Below are 15,991 nucleotides of genomic sequence, written 5' to 3' on the forward strand. Positions count from 1 at the left end.
CACATTCAAGTTAACCTCCCACAATTTATCGTTTTCGTCGACAATGTATTAGGATAATCTATAGATAATCATTCATTGGAAATTCACACTAAGATGACACTAAAAAGTACAAGCAATCCAAGCAGAGATTTTTAAGGCTTAAAAACATTAGGCATCTCCCCTATCTCAATAATTACCTGAAATTTAAACTCAACAAGAATTAACATCCTCAATAATGATTCACTCAAAACACTCAAAGTGTTTACGACTAAAGTAATGTGCACCCAACAATCAAACAAGAAATGTTATTACCATAAGCTTACTTAAAAATTAAATCTCCACCACTATAGATCGAGATGACACACCAATCAAAAGGTCTTGACAAGATTGTATTGGGGCTTAGATTAAGGGTACGAAAAAGGTCAAAAGAGTTAATTACAATTGAGAGTTTAGTTGATAAATTAAAAAACTAAAAAAAATCAGTTGCTGGATAAAAAATAATTTACACCAACAAGAAAGAAAGAGAGGAAATGAGCTTTTACATAGAATATAAGATTAAAGATTCAAGCTCAATCAATTTTTTCCATTTTACACATATAAAATCCTCCCCATACTTAAGATGTACATTACCCTCAATGTACAAACAAATATAATCATAGTAAGCAAAAAATCATAAGGACGGAGAGAACTGAAACTGCCCTGAATTTGGATGATTTCACCGGAATAGTGAAATTCAGAATCGTAGCAGATTCTAAATAAAGTACATGTTTTCGAGCACGCTACTAAGAAAATAGACAAAAATAGATAAGATAAAGAGATAACAAAATAGAAAAACAATCGATAAAATAATAATGTGCATAATAAAATTCATAAGATTCGGATGAAATAGTCTATATCAGTGTGGACCCGCTCCATCCTGGCGTTGTATCATCCTCATATGGCTTATAATAGATAATCCTTGCGGGATCATATGTCCAACCAAGGTGAAGGAAAAAGTTTGCTCTAGGGTGTCAAGTAGCTCAAAGTATCTTGCCAGTCAAGTCACATAGAGACCCATACAAGTAGGGCCCTTCCTATTCCGATCAGACTAGTGGCAACAACAGAGAGCCATGAAGTAAGTGACATCAATTGGGTGGCACGTTTCCATGCTCCATAGAAAATAAGCGTCTGAAGTACCAGTGACCCCGTGTTCTCCCTTCAACTAGTCAATGTGTGGGCATAAATGGCATGAATATAGTGTAAAGCCGGAGGTAAACATGTTGCCTTTGACTGACTCGAGTTATAATGCGCCTTAGTTTTGGTAATGTCAAACCAACAGAGTGGAGCCGGTCGATGGATGTGCCTGGACAATGTCAGGAACTCAAGGGTACTCATAAAATCCTTGAGATAAAGCCTAATGGTGGCTTTGAAACCCGGGATGCTCAAGTAACCCGTCATACCTTCAAGTATGAAAGAAATCGTACAAGGCTCATCTTAACGTGAAATCGTTGATTGTAAGAAGAAATTTGAATAGAACCCCAATATGAGTTTTGTATATGTATTCTCCATAGTGGTGAAAAATCGGTCCCACAATGTCATATCGATTAGTACCCAAACCTTGGCAGCTAAACGAATCGCCTGTAGAGCCTCTCAATTAATGCAACGACCCAACCCCAAGGGTCACTCCTTAAGATGATGATACTGGTCCTTATGTGGACTTGGACTAAATTGGAGACATAGATGTCTCATGATTATGGTCGGGGCCAAGGACAAATTTGCATCCGGTGTTTTTTGGTTTTTCAAGGTGAGGACAACTACCCTGGTTTTACCTGTAGTATTTGTCATTATGTATGATGGATGAGAGGGTTACGACCGGTGGTGTTATGGTTGAGACGAATGTGATGGTTACAGTGGTCAGCAGCAATGGAAGGAGAGTGAGGGAAGGGAGAAGATAGACAACGAGCGAAGGTAGAGAGGCAGATTAGGGGGAAACGATAGTCGACAAAGACTATGTGATGGGGGATGGGCCTGGATGGTGGTGCAGGGATAAAAAAAGGGACGATGGGAGAAAGGAGAACGACAGTGAGTTTAAGGTTAAGGGAAAGGAGGATGGTGAGTTTAAGGAGAAGGGAGGATCGACAGCGATGGGGGTTGACGAGGGTGAAAAGATAAGGGAGAAGGAAGAAAAAAATTAGGGTTTTAGGTTTAAAAATGAAGTACGATCGTGTATTTGGCCCGTGTTGGGCCACACAATCGTGTCTTGCAATAATGTATGTTTATAAAGCCCGCATGTCACACGAAAATTTTAAAAAATAAGCTCCAGTATTCATATGGCCCAGGACATGCCCATGTATCCAGGCTGTGTGTACTACACAGTCATGTCACTAAGCCATGTGGCCTATCCCATACCGTGTGATGTTTTCGTTCACTTCTCCCACGACCGTGTACAGGGGTATTTGGGGCACATAGCCATCTTTCCAAACTGTGTGGCTCTACTGAAACCGTGTGTGTCACAATAAAATGAAAAAATTAGGTCCAGTAGTCACTCAATCCATAACAGGTCCGTTTAGCTAGGTCGTGTGTACCACACAGCCGTGTGGATTCATTCAGGCCGTGTGGTTTTATCATTCACTTCTCCCACGATCATGCCATAGGGTGTGTGGGTCACACAATCGTGTCTCTAGGCCGAGTAACTCTCTGTAACCGTGTGGCTCCTAAAAGATTTTTTTATGCCCCATGTGCCCATGCCGTATAAGTGTAAACTGAAAAATATATAAGATTTCTCCTATAAAATTCATTACCTTTTTACTTAAATTTGTTGTTAAAACCAAGTAATTGTTTAATAAATTAATGAAATATGCGAATATATGGAATTAGGACATAGAAATTATTAAAATGTGATTTTATACTTTATTATATAGTTTTCATGCATAAAATAGCTTATTTTATATTAATTTGAGCATATTATATTTTTAAGCTATAAAGTGGGTCATGCATGATTAAATTAAATAATAAAATATAAATTTATATTTAATAATTCATTTTTAATAATTCAATAATAAATTGGGTTTTAATTAAATAAATAAATTGATTAATTAAAATTGTTAAATTATATTATTTGGTCCTCTAAACTATCTACTATTTTTGGACAGGGCTGAGAGTTTTCTTTTAATTGCAAAACCATCCAAATTGGGGACCAAGTCAACCTAATTTTCGGCTGCACATGGATGTCATAAACCATTTTTTGGTTTAATTATACAAAGTCCTTGAAGAGTTAAAGAAATCAGAGATTTTTCTGAAGATTTATTAATGACCGAGTCTTAGTCCTGAGTTGTTGTGACACTCAAATTTACCAAAAATCAAGGAAAAATCAGCCACCTTTCCTCAATTCATGGTCGGCCACTCTTGGAGAAAGTTTCAAAGGATGGGCATTCCTATTTTTAGCAAACTAGCTCCCTTGCCTCACTTATAAATAAGAACTCATTTCTCACTTTTTCAATCATCCCTCATCCCATCATCTCTCACTCATTCATCATTCTCTCAACTCTTTTAGCTATATTTCCCATTCATCATCCTTGCATAAGGATTTTAGCAATTATGTCTTTTAAAGAAACCTTGATCGGCCACCTTGGAGAGCCATCAGCAAAGGAGCAACGCAAAGAAGCGAAAGAGCCTTGTCAGTCAGAGTCTTGGGTGACAGCCACTCTGAATTGGGTTTAATCTTTCTTTTCTTTAATTTAATATAAAAATGTTTTCTATGTGTTCTTTGTTCTTGTTTACAACAATGATAGCTTAATTTTATTTAAGCTAGGATGATTATTTTGATTAAATAATATTTATTTGATTCATGCTTATAATGTTTGTGCCTTAATCGATCATGTTTTCAATTAAAATCAAGTCTGTATTTCATTCATACGTGATTGAAATGCACCTGAATTAGCTGAGCGATCCAAACCAGACGACGGCTAATAGACGCATAATTGAAATGTGAATGCTCAATTTAGATCCTAACCCGATTGAATTGTAGGTTGCATAAAAACTCTAACCAAGCTCTGTTATCTGCATAGTTTTTAGATTGGTGAGATTAAATTGTTTCAAACCTAACACGTCCCTGTTACCTCACACGAATGCTAAGAAACTTTTAGTAAATAACGATCAGTAAAATGCATATTTACTAAGTAAAGGGTTCCGAAAGGACCTAAGGTAGTTTCCAAACTCATGAAAGATCGAGTTGCCATGGAATGTTTTTCCGAATGTTATTAAGCATGTTAATAATAAATTGAGTTTAATTAAAGTAATTGTCCTAGTTTATTTATGTTATAATTGTTGCAAATTGTGTTTAATTTTACTAAAATCTATTTCATTCATATAGTTTGCATACTTAGGATAATTTACATTAGGGATCATTGCATTTAGTTTAATATATTTTAATCACCACTTCTTAACTATATTGTTTTTTTATTTACCAAATTGTTAATATAATTTTACAAATTAAATGACTTAGCGCAAATACAATCCCTGTGGAGACGATAACTTGATACTTACTTATTACTTGATAACGACTGTGTACACTTGCAAAAACCCCAGCGTTATTGTAGGCCTACCCTAGACTGTGTGGACCACTTTTTTTTAATTTATTCTTTTAAATAAAAATAAACATACTAAGCATGCGACAAAATTGAAATAAATAAATAAAACAACATTCGTGTTGCCTCCCGAGATGCGCTTATTTAGAGTTTAAGCTCAACTTTCCCCTTAAAGCTCACAGTTAAGTCAAATCTTGGAGCTAAAGCTCCTCTCCCGTTATCAATATCACTACTAAAATAAAGTTTAATATGATGACAATTTACCTTAAATGTGTGGAAATCGGAATGTGTTACATCAGTGGTTCTGTATAGGAATACATTTTGTACCAAAACTGGATTTGACTATCTCGATTTAAGCTCTTTAGGGAACATTCGTGGATCTAAATTATCTAGTAACATTTTGTCTCTAGCTTTGATTTGGTTCATCCTCTTTACATGCACACCATGGCATTGCTTTTTATTTCCTCGAACATTCTCAAGTTCTCATTAGCCTTTGTTTGCCACTCATCTAATTCATCGAGCTGCACCATTCTTTCTTCACTTGTCCCTTGATTTTTATCATCTTGAATATGATCTGGTTCTAACATGTTTTCATGAGTGATTTCTTGCAAAGAACGTTGAGCTGCATGATTACTAACTTCAACAGAATAACTAGTACCATCTCGCTTACTAGAAACTCTCACAGCACCAGGTGCTTAAAAAGTAACCTCTTCATCACCTACCCCCAACACAAGTTCACCATTACCCACATCAATAAAATTTGTAGAAATGGCTAAAAAGGGTTGACCTAAGATCATGGATACCTCAATATCCTTATCCATGTCCAATATAACAAAATCAACAAGGAATTTACATTTATCGACTTTAACAAGTACATCTTCAATAATGCACCTAGGATACTTGATTGATATGTTAGCTAATTGAATACTCATCCTAATAGGTTTTGGTTCCCCGAGACAAAGTTGTTTGAACATTTTATAAGGTATAAGATTTATACAAGCACCCAAATCAGGCAAAGTTGTTAAATCAGCTTTAGAGACTAGCTCTGATACCAATTCTTAGCTCAATAATTTAACTTGAAATTGCCAAGAAGGAAGGATAATTAACCTTTAAGAAAAATGGTGAAGCAATGAAACAATATGAAACAATGAACACAAGAATTTAGAATGGTTCAGAATCAATTGTCTACTCCACTACCTTAGTTTTCCATAACTAAGAATTTTTCCCAAATTCACTAATTTGATAACTTTTGAGAACAAGGTTTAACCTTACAATCTCTTTTAAAATTTCTACCCAAAATCTTAAGATTGCAACTCCCTTAAGGTTTCTACCCAAACCTTAAGATACGACCCTCTCAAAGATATACAAAGAAACAAATAAATAAACAACCCTCTGAAAGATTAGAATGTTTATCGATAAAACTCAAATAAACAAGAATACACTTGAGCTAAAGAATTACAATGAAAGCTCACAAGTGTGTACAAGAAAAGTATGAAATATTAAGCACTAAGGTTGTTTTGATTGATCTTTAAGCTTGATAATCTCTCTTATTGTTGTAAGATCTTTGGAAGATGGTATTTATACTCCCTAATTGATTTCCAACTGTTGTGGTTGTTGGACATATAAATAGATCTACTAGGGATGTGAAAACCAATGCATTTAATTCACCTGTAACAACAAGTATCGATACTAGCTAAAAAGGTATCAATACCAATGGACTTTTATGAAAAGAATTGATACCGGATCGATACTTAGCTAAATTGGTTGAAAACAAAATGTCAATTTGGTATCCATTTTAGAATGGTTATCGATATTTTTAAAACTACCAATACTTGGCCAAAAAGTATCAATACTTTTTAAAACTATCGATATCGTTGGATCAATAATGGCTTGTTTTAAAATAGATTTAACATGATTGAAAATGTTTAACTCAATTGAAACCATTTTAACTTGATTTCATCATTTTGTCAATTCTCTTCAACTTTAACATTTATTCAAAAAATTAATTTGTTATATGAAAACATATTATTAAACAAAGCTAGTTTAACACTGTGTGATGATATTGCAAATTGGTTACTCTATTAAATGAACAAGTCTATACTTTGGGTTAGTCGATGATATACTACAGTGTCAGCTTAAGATGTACATTGACTAATATGAGCATCGATCTTGAAAGTCCAAGTTAGGTTATTAGGATTATATTAATTTGTTTTGTGATTTAATGCAAACTAAATGTTGTAATAATACGATAGAGTATGTAAATCAAATGAAATCGAATCATGAAGGACACAATGAATTCAAATGGGTTGGAAGACTCTAGAAACAAATAAATTATGTGATATTATAAGTGGTAAATCGAAATAGGATTGATAATGGAATGTTTGGATATTGATATGTTTGAAATGTTGTTACTACAAGCATAATGAAGTGTTTATATAGATTGAACTGAAGTAAAATGAATTGGTGTTAGTTTTGTACACTTAACACATTTATACTAAACATGTAAAGCTCGATAACTCCAAGTTATAAGTATATGGTAGATATGTGATTTAGAAATGCATGATTTGGCATTGGTGATGCTTAGTTGAATTGATATATTTTGACATTTAAGTTTGAGATGTATGGTGTGTGAAATTACTTGTTTTAATGTAGATTGGCATAGGTGAAGTCGATACGAAATGTGGTAGGAAATGAGAGGTATGTCTGTATATCATGCTAAGTATGAAGAATGAATGGATATAGTTGTAACTAAATATAGTCAAATGGAATATGAAACTGGTTGACTTGAAAACAAATCTAACCAGTTAGGATGTAAATTTATTATATACTTGCTTTTGAGAAGATGAATTTATGTTTCATAAAATGGTATGAGATTAAATTAGGAATGAAATTTTGCATGTTGCATATGTTTATTTACTTTGTTGAATCATAAACTTACTAGTGAGTTTATTACTCACCGTACAATTTTGTTTTCTGTGCATAGGTTAGGGCAAATTTGAGATCTCGATCAACGAATTCAACATCCAAAAGAAATCTCAAGCTCAACAAAGTAGGTGAAATTCTTTTGTTAGTTAATTGACATGTACCTAGTAGAGTCCTTTTTGTATTTTACTATGTTTGGAATGTTTGATTTGGAAGTTGTGAAATGTATATAGTTATGTATATGCAAATGTTAGTATATGGAAGTATGGTACATTTTGTTGATGCATAGTTAAAGATGACATGTTTTGGAAATGGTTGGAATGCATATAAGGCATAAGAATTGGTATTCCAACATGTGAATTGGTATGGAACTATATATTAGTTGATTTATGCATAACACGTGTTCTTGTTAAGGAATTGATTGGTTAAATGAATGATTGAATAATGGAATGTTGAGATTGTAGCAAGGATGCATATAGTTACTTGCATGCGTTTAGGATATACTATTAATATGTAACATGTTAGTATGTTATTAGTGTTTGATTTGTAGTTCTTGGTAGGTGAAAATGACATGTTGGATGGGTAAATCAAGTTGTAAATGTTGGGAGGATGAATGGGACCATTATGTGTGATTATGTTTTTGAGGTGTTTGCTGCAGGTAAAAATGCTTGACTTAGGCATGAATTGAGGAAATGAAAGGTTGGCTTGGCATTAGGTATCAAATGGTACATTTTTAGCCAAGTATGTCACGTTTCGATGTCAAGCGACGGTCGTCGTGACGAGCTTGATCTTCAGGCCTCAACGCGACAAAGAACCTCGTCGTCGCAACAAGGTCAAGTCAGTACGTCACGTCATGACAAGGAACCCCCTCACATCACGACGTTGGCCCTGTATTTTAAATTCTTTTCAAAATAGTCCCTGTTTGATCTCGAGTTAATTTTAGAGCGTACACAGGCTCGTATAAGTCCTAGAAAAGGTTGTATATCATGATTATGAACTTAAATATGTTTGCTTGAATTATGCTATGATTTAAATGTTTTGTGTTCGTAGTTACTCTGACAACAAATGTAATATACTGTTACTTGGACTTGACAATCGGGTCGAACAAATGGTGTTACATAATCTGATAAATATTATCTCAAATAATCTAATAAATATTTTTGTATTCACTTTAAAAAAATAAAAAAAAAGTTAAATTTAAATGATAAAATTACATAAAAAGGGTTAACAATTTACGTGATAAAGTTAACCAACAAATCAACTATAAATATTATATCAATTTATTCACTTCTATTTTATTTATTTATGTAGGTCCAAATCTAAATATTTATGTTATAGGATTTTAATTATTAATGGTATTATATATATTTGATTTTTATTTAGTTAAATTAATCAAGTTAACTATGTATGTATACTTCTTTTGCTTAATTATGATAAATTATATTTGCTTTGTTTATTTGGCTTAGTCAAATTAGTATATTTTAAAGTATATTGAAGCATGGTTTTTAATTTCTTATTAGAGTAAATTACTTAAAAATACTAAAAAAATAAAATAAAATTACTAAAATAGGTCATTTTTTGGAAAATTTAGGGGAATAAGTCAATTTTACGAAAACGCTTATAGCTGGAAGAATTTTCAACGTATTGACAGAAAAACGCTTCCAGCTAGAAGTGCTTTCTACCACATCAGTACTAAAAGTGGCAACACCAATATTTTTTTTTTCTAGTGTCTCCTATTAATGTGGAAATAAAACTAGCAAAATAGGTGTTTATATAGACCCAAAGTCTCATTTCCCAATTTGTAGTTTGTTCCTAGACAATGTGGGATTACTTACTCTTTTACCAATATCTTTCCCCATGTTTGGTGTTGTGAATAAAGCGAGAAAGAGTAATGAAGATGTGTGTGTGAGGGAGATATTATTAAATAATAATTTAATTTAATTTTTTAATATTATTAAAAATGTCATGTATCAACTCTTAATTAATTGAAAGAATTTTTCTCAAAAATATAATAGTATAGGCTATAATAGTTATGAAATTATAGTTTATCTCATTTTTGACAAATAAATAAATCTAAATATCTAACCAAAAAATATATATAATTTGAAGGTTGTTTATTTCAACTTTTATTGTGACAACAATAGTATAAAAATATAATAATAATAATAATAATAATAATAATAATAATAATAATAAAAGTTGTCACATCTCGAAAACCAGGTTAGATGAAATTGAGTTAGTGATACCAAGAGTAGTCATGTCTTGATTTTGAGTTACTATTGTGAAAATTTTAAAAAGTGGGTTAATCTGGTTCAATGGATAGGTGTAATGTGTGTGGGTGAAAGGTCTTTTGTTCAAATTACTTCCCTTGAACTTTTAGTAATTTTGTTGTAACCATTTCCTTAACTATCTGGCATAAATGATATTTTCACTCAATTGATAACAAGAATAAGTTTGCTGGTTTAGTGGTAAAGAGTAAACTTACTCTTTGGTTTTGTCTTCGATATTCATATGTGCAAAGTTGAAATTATGTTTTGTTTTAAATTTTGAAGAAAAATTTCCTTATATAAGGATTAGATAGTGGAGTTATTGGTAGTTTAAATTTGTTTTAATTTTTCATTTTATTTTATTCTCTTAAAATAATATTAATATAATAAAAAATAATTATTTTCCCTAAATTTTCTCCAAGTTTGTACCCACGTCCTCACTTCTTTTTCATTATTCTTTTTGTTTTTGTTTTTTCTTTCTTTCTTTCTCTTTATTCTTTTTGTTGTTTAAATTTGTTTTTGGTTTTCAAAATGTCTTTCACAAATTTGCTTTTCTTCTCAAAGATGGCTATCGTGCAAAGCCTTTCTTTGTATTTCCTTCTCTTTAGATCTGAATGCGATGCTTTTGAGGTGTAGGGTCTATGTGATTTGGTGCAAGTAGGAGAAGATTGTGTGACAATCAATCCTCCGGCAAATCAAATTCCCTTTTTAAGTTGTTGTTTTGTATGAGGGTTACGGGGTTCTTCATTCGTGAATCTTTATCAAAACCAACTCAAGTGTGTGTTTCTAACCCCAAAACATTAATTCAAACTCAAAAAATTGAAAACCAAATAGTTGATTTCAAATTGCAGTCTGCATCTCACGACCATGTGCTCCACACGGGTATGTGGTCGGCCGTGTGCCAGGTCGTCTGGAGCACAGAGGTGTGTGCGATTACACTAGCAACTTGGGTAGGCCGTGTGGGGCACATGGGCTGCCTAATTAGGCCGTGTGAGCCCATTTTCCAGAAAACTTTCACTTAGGTCCATTTGACATAAAAATGAGTGATTAGATCTTTCGTGGGTCAGTTTGACTTATATAAGACTCGATATGTGAAAATTTTCAATATGTGTCAGTATGTGATGTGGTTAAGGTACGTGAAAATTATAAATACGATTTGTGTACTGGTAACTCTGAAAACGTAATTATGTGTTTCATTACACATGACATCATTATATGAAATAATTGTTAGTAAAAGAAATAAGATATGATACAATATGTATAAATTATGTGTTGTGTTATGCTTTGTAAAATATGTGTTTAGGTCTGTATGGCATACCACCTATGTGTTATGTATGTAAGTTAATATGATTTTGCATTTGCATTGGGGTGAGTTTTGATATGATGGAGGAAGTGTTTTATGCCAATATTACTGCAATTTTGGCAGTTAAACCGCAATATCTGTCTGGCAACTCAACTGCATCAATATGAGTGGCATACCGCCATAACCCGATGTGATTGGATAGATGGACTATTGTAGTCTTATTTGGTATGATTGGTTGGACAGAGTTGGTGTGTAGCGGATGGGGTTGGTTGGACATAGTTGATGTGTAGCAGATGGGGGTAGAATTTGTTCTGTTCTGATATGACATTATGATCTAATATATATTTTTAAAAATTATTACTATCCGACACAATATATGTTTCTGGATCTGTTGTGACATTTTGATATGTTATTTGCATATGTGTACGTTATGAGTAAAAATCGATTTTGATATTGGTGTCTACATTTGTATTTGGTTATAAAAATATATATATTTGATTCTATATTTGAGTATATCTTAAATCTGTAACTGATAATGTGTCTGTTATTTGTGTACATCTGTTTGTGGACCGAGTCACACACTAGGCTTCTAGCTCACTCATTTGTTTGATTCGTTTCAGCTGTACTTCTAACTTAGGACTTGGCGACGACTTCAAAGCTCGGTTCATACATTTTGGCATAAGTTTATTTGATTTTTAATTTTAGACTTCACGGTCTTTCAGATTTTAATTTGTTTTGGAACATTAACTTCTTGGTCTTGGTATTTGTTTTCACGAATATTTTATTTAAAACTTGTAAACTCACCCAATACGACATAACTAATGGATCTTATGATTTTAAGGGATAAGAATTTTAAAAGTATTTTTCCGCTACAAGGTTTTTAAATTAATTACGACTTTTTACAACTAAATCAGTTAAACATTTGTGATTGTTTTTATAAAATTAATAAAACAAGATTTTCGTCAAGTGCTGACGCACGTTCTTCTGAAAACTTTTATTTTCGATAAATTAATAACTTTATTACTCTAGAATTAAAACTAAGTTTTTGCGTAAATTAATCAACAATGTTTTTATGAGCGTTGTAACCTCTATAATCTCACCTTAGCTTCTAGGCCGGATTTGGAGTGTTACATTTAGTAGTATCAGAGCTAGGCTGGAAAACTCAGGGTGTGATTTCTGGTTCCAACTTCTCTTTTATGAAAATTATTTTGATTCGGGATTTGGAATTTTGATAAATTTTTATATCTGGTTATGAAATATGAGTCCAAGTCTCCAGCGCTGACCCAGGTTAAAAAACTCGTTGCTTTAGTTACTTTAGTTATACTTACTTTAGAACTTTAGCTAATTGGTAAACTTTAGAAGCTGTAGAAATTAAAGAATATATGCTTCAGATTAGTTAACTCTGTTAAACTTTAGACTTAAGATCTAAAGACAATTTAAGCTACACTTTAGAATTCTGATCTGCCGTTAAGCAAAATGAGTTTATCCAATATCTATGATCACAGTGCGCAATGACGTGGTGGACGTTGTCAAGTGGCTCACCCCGAGTTCTCTTTTCAAGAAATCATACCCAATCTGGAATTTGCAAGTTTGCTAAGACGTCCATATCTGACGGTGATAATCATGAAGTTGAGAATGTTGATGTATAATAGGTTATGTTTAAGGATTTATAGAGGGTCATTGGGGTTTAATCTGTATCTGTGGGTTGAGGATCTGTGATTGAGTGACTTCGATCAAATGAAACCGAGTTAGCAGATAAGATTAATCGCTTAGAGAGCAAGGAAAAATAAGGAATAAGTGCGGTGTAAGAGCAATGCTGGTCCTGTTTACTTGAATCTGCGATTTAGGAAACAGGCCAAAGTAGTAGGCCTCAACAAGTTGACGCAGTTGTGAGCATATGTTAGGTTTCGATTTATGTTTTCTGTGATAGGCATCATTCGAGTGAGTGTTGGAAGAATATGAGTGTGTTTTAGATTTGGATATGAAGAGCATCGTGTCAAGGATTTTTCACAACATTCTCTTATTCGGATGCAAGCTTCGACTCAGAGAGGTAATCAGAAACCGCTTTGTCCATCTAGGCATCGAGAGGATTAAGCCGCATCTAGCAACAATACGGGTACATTTTTTATACATGTCAATTGTACTCTGCGTAGATTAACTGTTTAATTGTCATTAGAGTTTCTAAGACATTGAGATTGCGGATAGTTATTGATATTTCTATAGAATCTTTTTTTAGACATTCCGAGGAAATAAATGGAAAATTCGTTTGAAAAAAAATTGACTGTTTTGAGAGTAAAATATTATTTGGATTTGCATTGAAATTAGAGTTGCGTAGCGATAGCATGGTGATCAGTATTAATAAGAAAATTTTAGATTTTGTGGTTAAGCAAATGGTGTGACAACGAGAATTTTGAGAACAAAATTCTTTTAAAGAGGGAAAAGTTGTCACATTCCGAAAACCAGGTTAGATAAAATTGAGCTAATGATACCAAGAGTGGTCACATCTTGATTTTGAGTTATTATTGTGAAAATTTTTAAAAGTGGGTTAATATGGTTTAGTAGATAGGTGTAATGTGTGTGGGGTGAGAGGTTTTATGTTCAAATCACTTTCCTTGAATTTTTAGTAATTTTGTTATAACCTTTATCGTTAACCATCTGGCATAAATAATATTTTCACTCAATTAATAATAAGAATGAGCTTTCTGTTTCAGTGATAAGGAGTAAGCTTATCCTTTGGTCTTGTGTTCAAATCCTCATATGTACAAAGTGGAAATTAAAATTTTTTTAATTTTTCATTTTATTTTATTCTCTTAAAACATAATATTAATATAATAAAAATTAATTATTTTCCTAAATTTTCTCCAATTTTGTACCCACGTTCCCATTTTCTTTTTCTTTATTATTTTTTCTCTTTCTTTCTTTCTTCTGTTTAAATTTGTTTTTCTTCCCAAAGATGGCTATCGTGCAAAGCCTTTCTTTGTATTTCCTTCTTTTTAGATCCGAATGCGGTGCTTTTGAAGTGTAGGGTCTATGTGATTTGGTGCAATTAGAAGAAGATTATGAGACAATTGATCCTCCGACGAATTAAATTCCCTTTTTAAGTTGTTGTTTCATATAAGGGTTACAGGGTTGTTCGTTTGTGAATCTTCATCAAAACCAACTCAAGTATGTGCTTCAAACCCAAAAACATTGATTCAAACTTAGAAAATCTAAAAAAAAAAAAACTTTAAGTTGTTTTTGAACTGCAATCTGCATCACACAGATGTGTGTGCCACACGAGCGTGTGGTCAGTCGTGGGCTAGGTCGTGTGGAGCACATAGGCATGTGCGATTACATTGGCAACTTAGGTAGGTCATGTGGGGCACACGGGCTGGTTAGGTAGGTCGTGTAGGCCACACAGGCTGGCCAATTAGGCCGTGTAGGCCTATTTTCAAAAAAAATCACTTAAGCCCATTTGACATAGAAATGTGTGATTAGATCCTTCGTTGGGTCCATTTGACATTATAAGACCCGAAATGTAACAGTTGTCAATATGTGTTAGTACGTGATATGGTTAAGGTATGTGAAAATTGTAAATACAATCTGTGTCCTGGTAACTCTAAAAACGTAATTGTGTTTGATTACACATGACATCTTTATGTGGAATAACTGTTAGTATAAGAAATAAGATATGATACAATATGTATAAGTTATGTGTTATGTTATACTCCGTAAAATATGTGTTTAGGTATGTATGGCATTCCACCTATGTGTTATGTATGTAAGTTAATATGATTTTGCTTTTGCATTGGGGTGGATTTTGATATGATGGAAGAAGTGTTTTCTGACAGTATTACTACAATTTCGGCAGTTAAACCGCAATATCTATCTGGCAGCTCATCTGCATCATTATGAGTGGCAAACCACCACGACCCAGTGTGATTAGATGGATGGACTCTTGTAGTCCTATTTAATGTGATTGGTTGGATGGTGTTGGTGTGTAGCGAATGGGAATAAGATTTGTTCTATTCTAATATGACATTATGATCCAATATATATTTCTAAAAATTATTATTGTACTACACGATATATGTTTCTGGATTTGTTGTGATATTTTGATATGTTATTTGCATATGTGTACGTTATGAATAAGAATTTGTTTCGATACTGGTGTCTGCATTTGTATTTGGTTATAAAAATATATATATCTGATTTTGTATTTGAGTATATATTAAGTCTATAACTGATAATGTGTCTGTTATTTATGTACATCTGTTTGTGGACCAAGTCACACACTAGGCTTCTAGCTCACTCATTTGTTTGATTCATTTCAGGTGTACTTCTGACTTAGGACTTAGCGGCGACTTCAAAGCTGGGTTCACACATTTTGGTATAAGTTTATTTGATTTTTAATTTCGAACTTCACAATATTTCAGATTTTAATTTGTTTTGGAACGTTAACTTCTTGGTCTTGGTATTTGTTTTCACGAATGTTTTATTTAAAACTTGTAAACTCACCCAATACGACATAACTAATAGACCTTATGATTTTAAGGGATAAAAATTTTAAAAGTATTTTTCCGCTACAAGGTTTTTAAATTAATTACGACTTTTTACAACTAAATCGGTTAAACATTTGGGATTTTTTTTATAAAATTAATAAAATAAGATTTTCGTCCAAGTGCTTACGCACATTCCTCTGAAAACTTTTATTTTCGATAAATTAATAACTTTATTACTCTAGAATTAAAACTAAGTTTTTGCGTAAATTAATCGACAATGTTTTTATGAGCGTTGTAACCTCCATAATCCAACCTTAGCTTCTAGGCCGGATTTGGAGTGTTACAGTAATAATAATAATAATAACAATAATAGAAACCAATAAAACATGGCTATCAGTGATAATTATAGGATCATATGATACCTTTTTATTAGTGTTTATGCAAATACTAAAACTGCAAAGTTGGTTATGAATT

General features: G+C 32.7%; 1 long non-coding RNA gene across 2 annotated transcripts in view; it reads right to left on the bottom strand.

Moving 5' to 3' along the window:
- LOC105772251 (uncharacterized) overlaps positions 1-15,991 on the bottom strand; it is a 31,760-nt gene that overhangs the window by 11,790 nt on the left and 3,979 nt on the right. The window lies entirely within an intron of this gene.

The sequence above is a fragment of the Gossypium raimondii genome, chromosome 6, assembly GCF_025698545.1.
Source record: "Gossypium raimondii isolate GPD5lz chromosome 6, ASM2569854v1, whole genome shotgun sequence".
NCBI lineage: Eukaryota > Viridiplantae > Streptophyta > Magnoliopsida > Malvales > Malvaceae > Gossypium > Gossypium raimondii.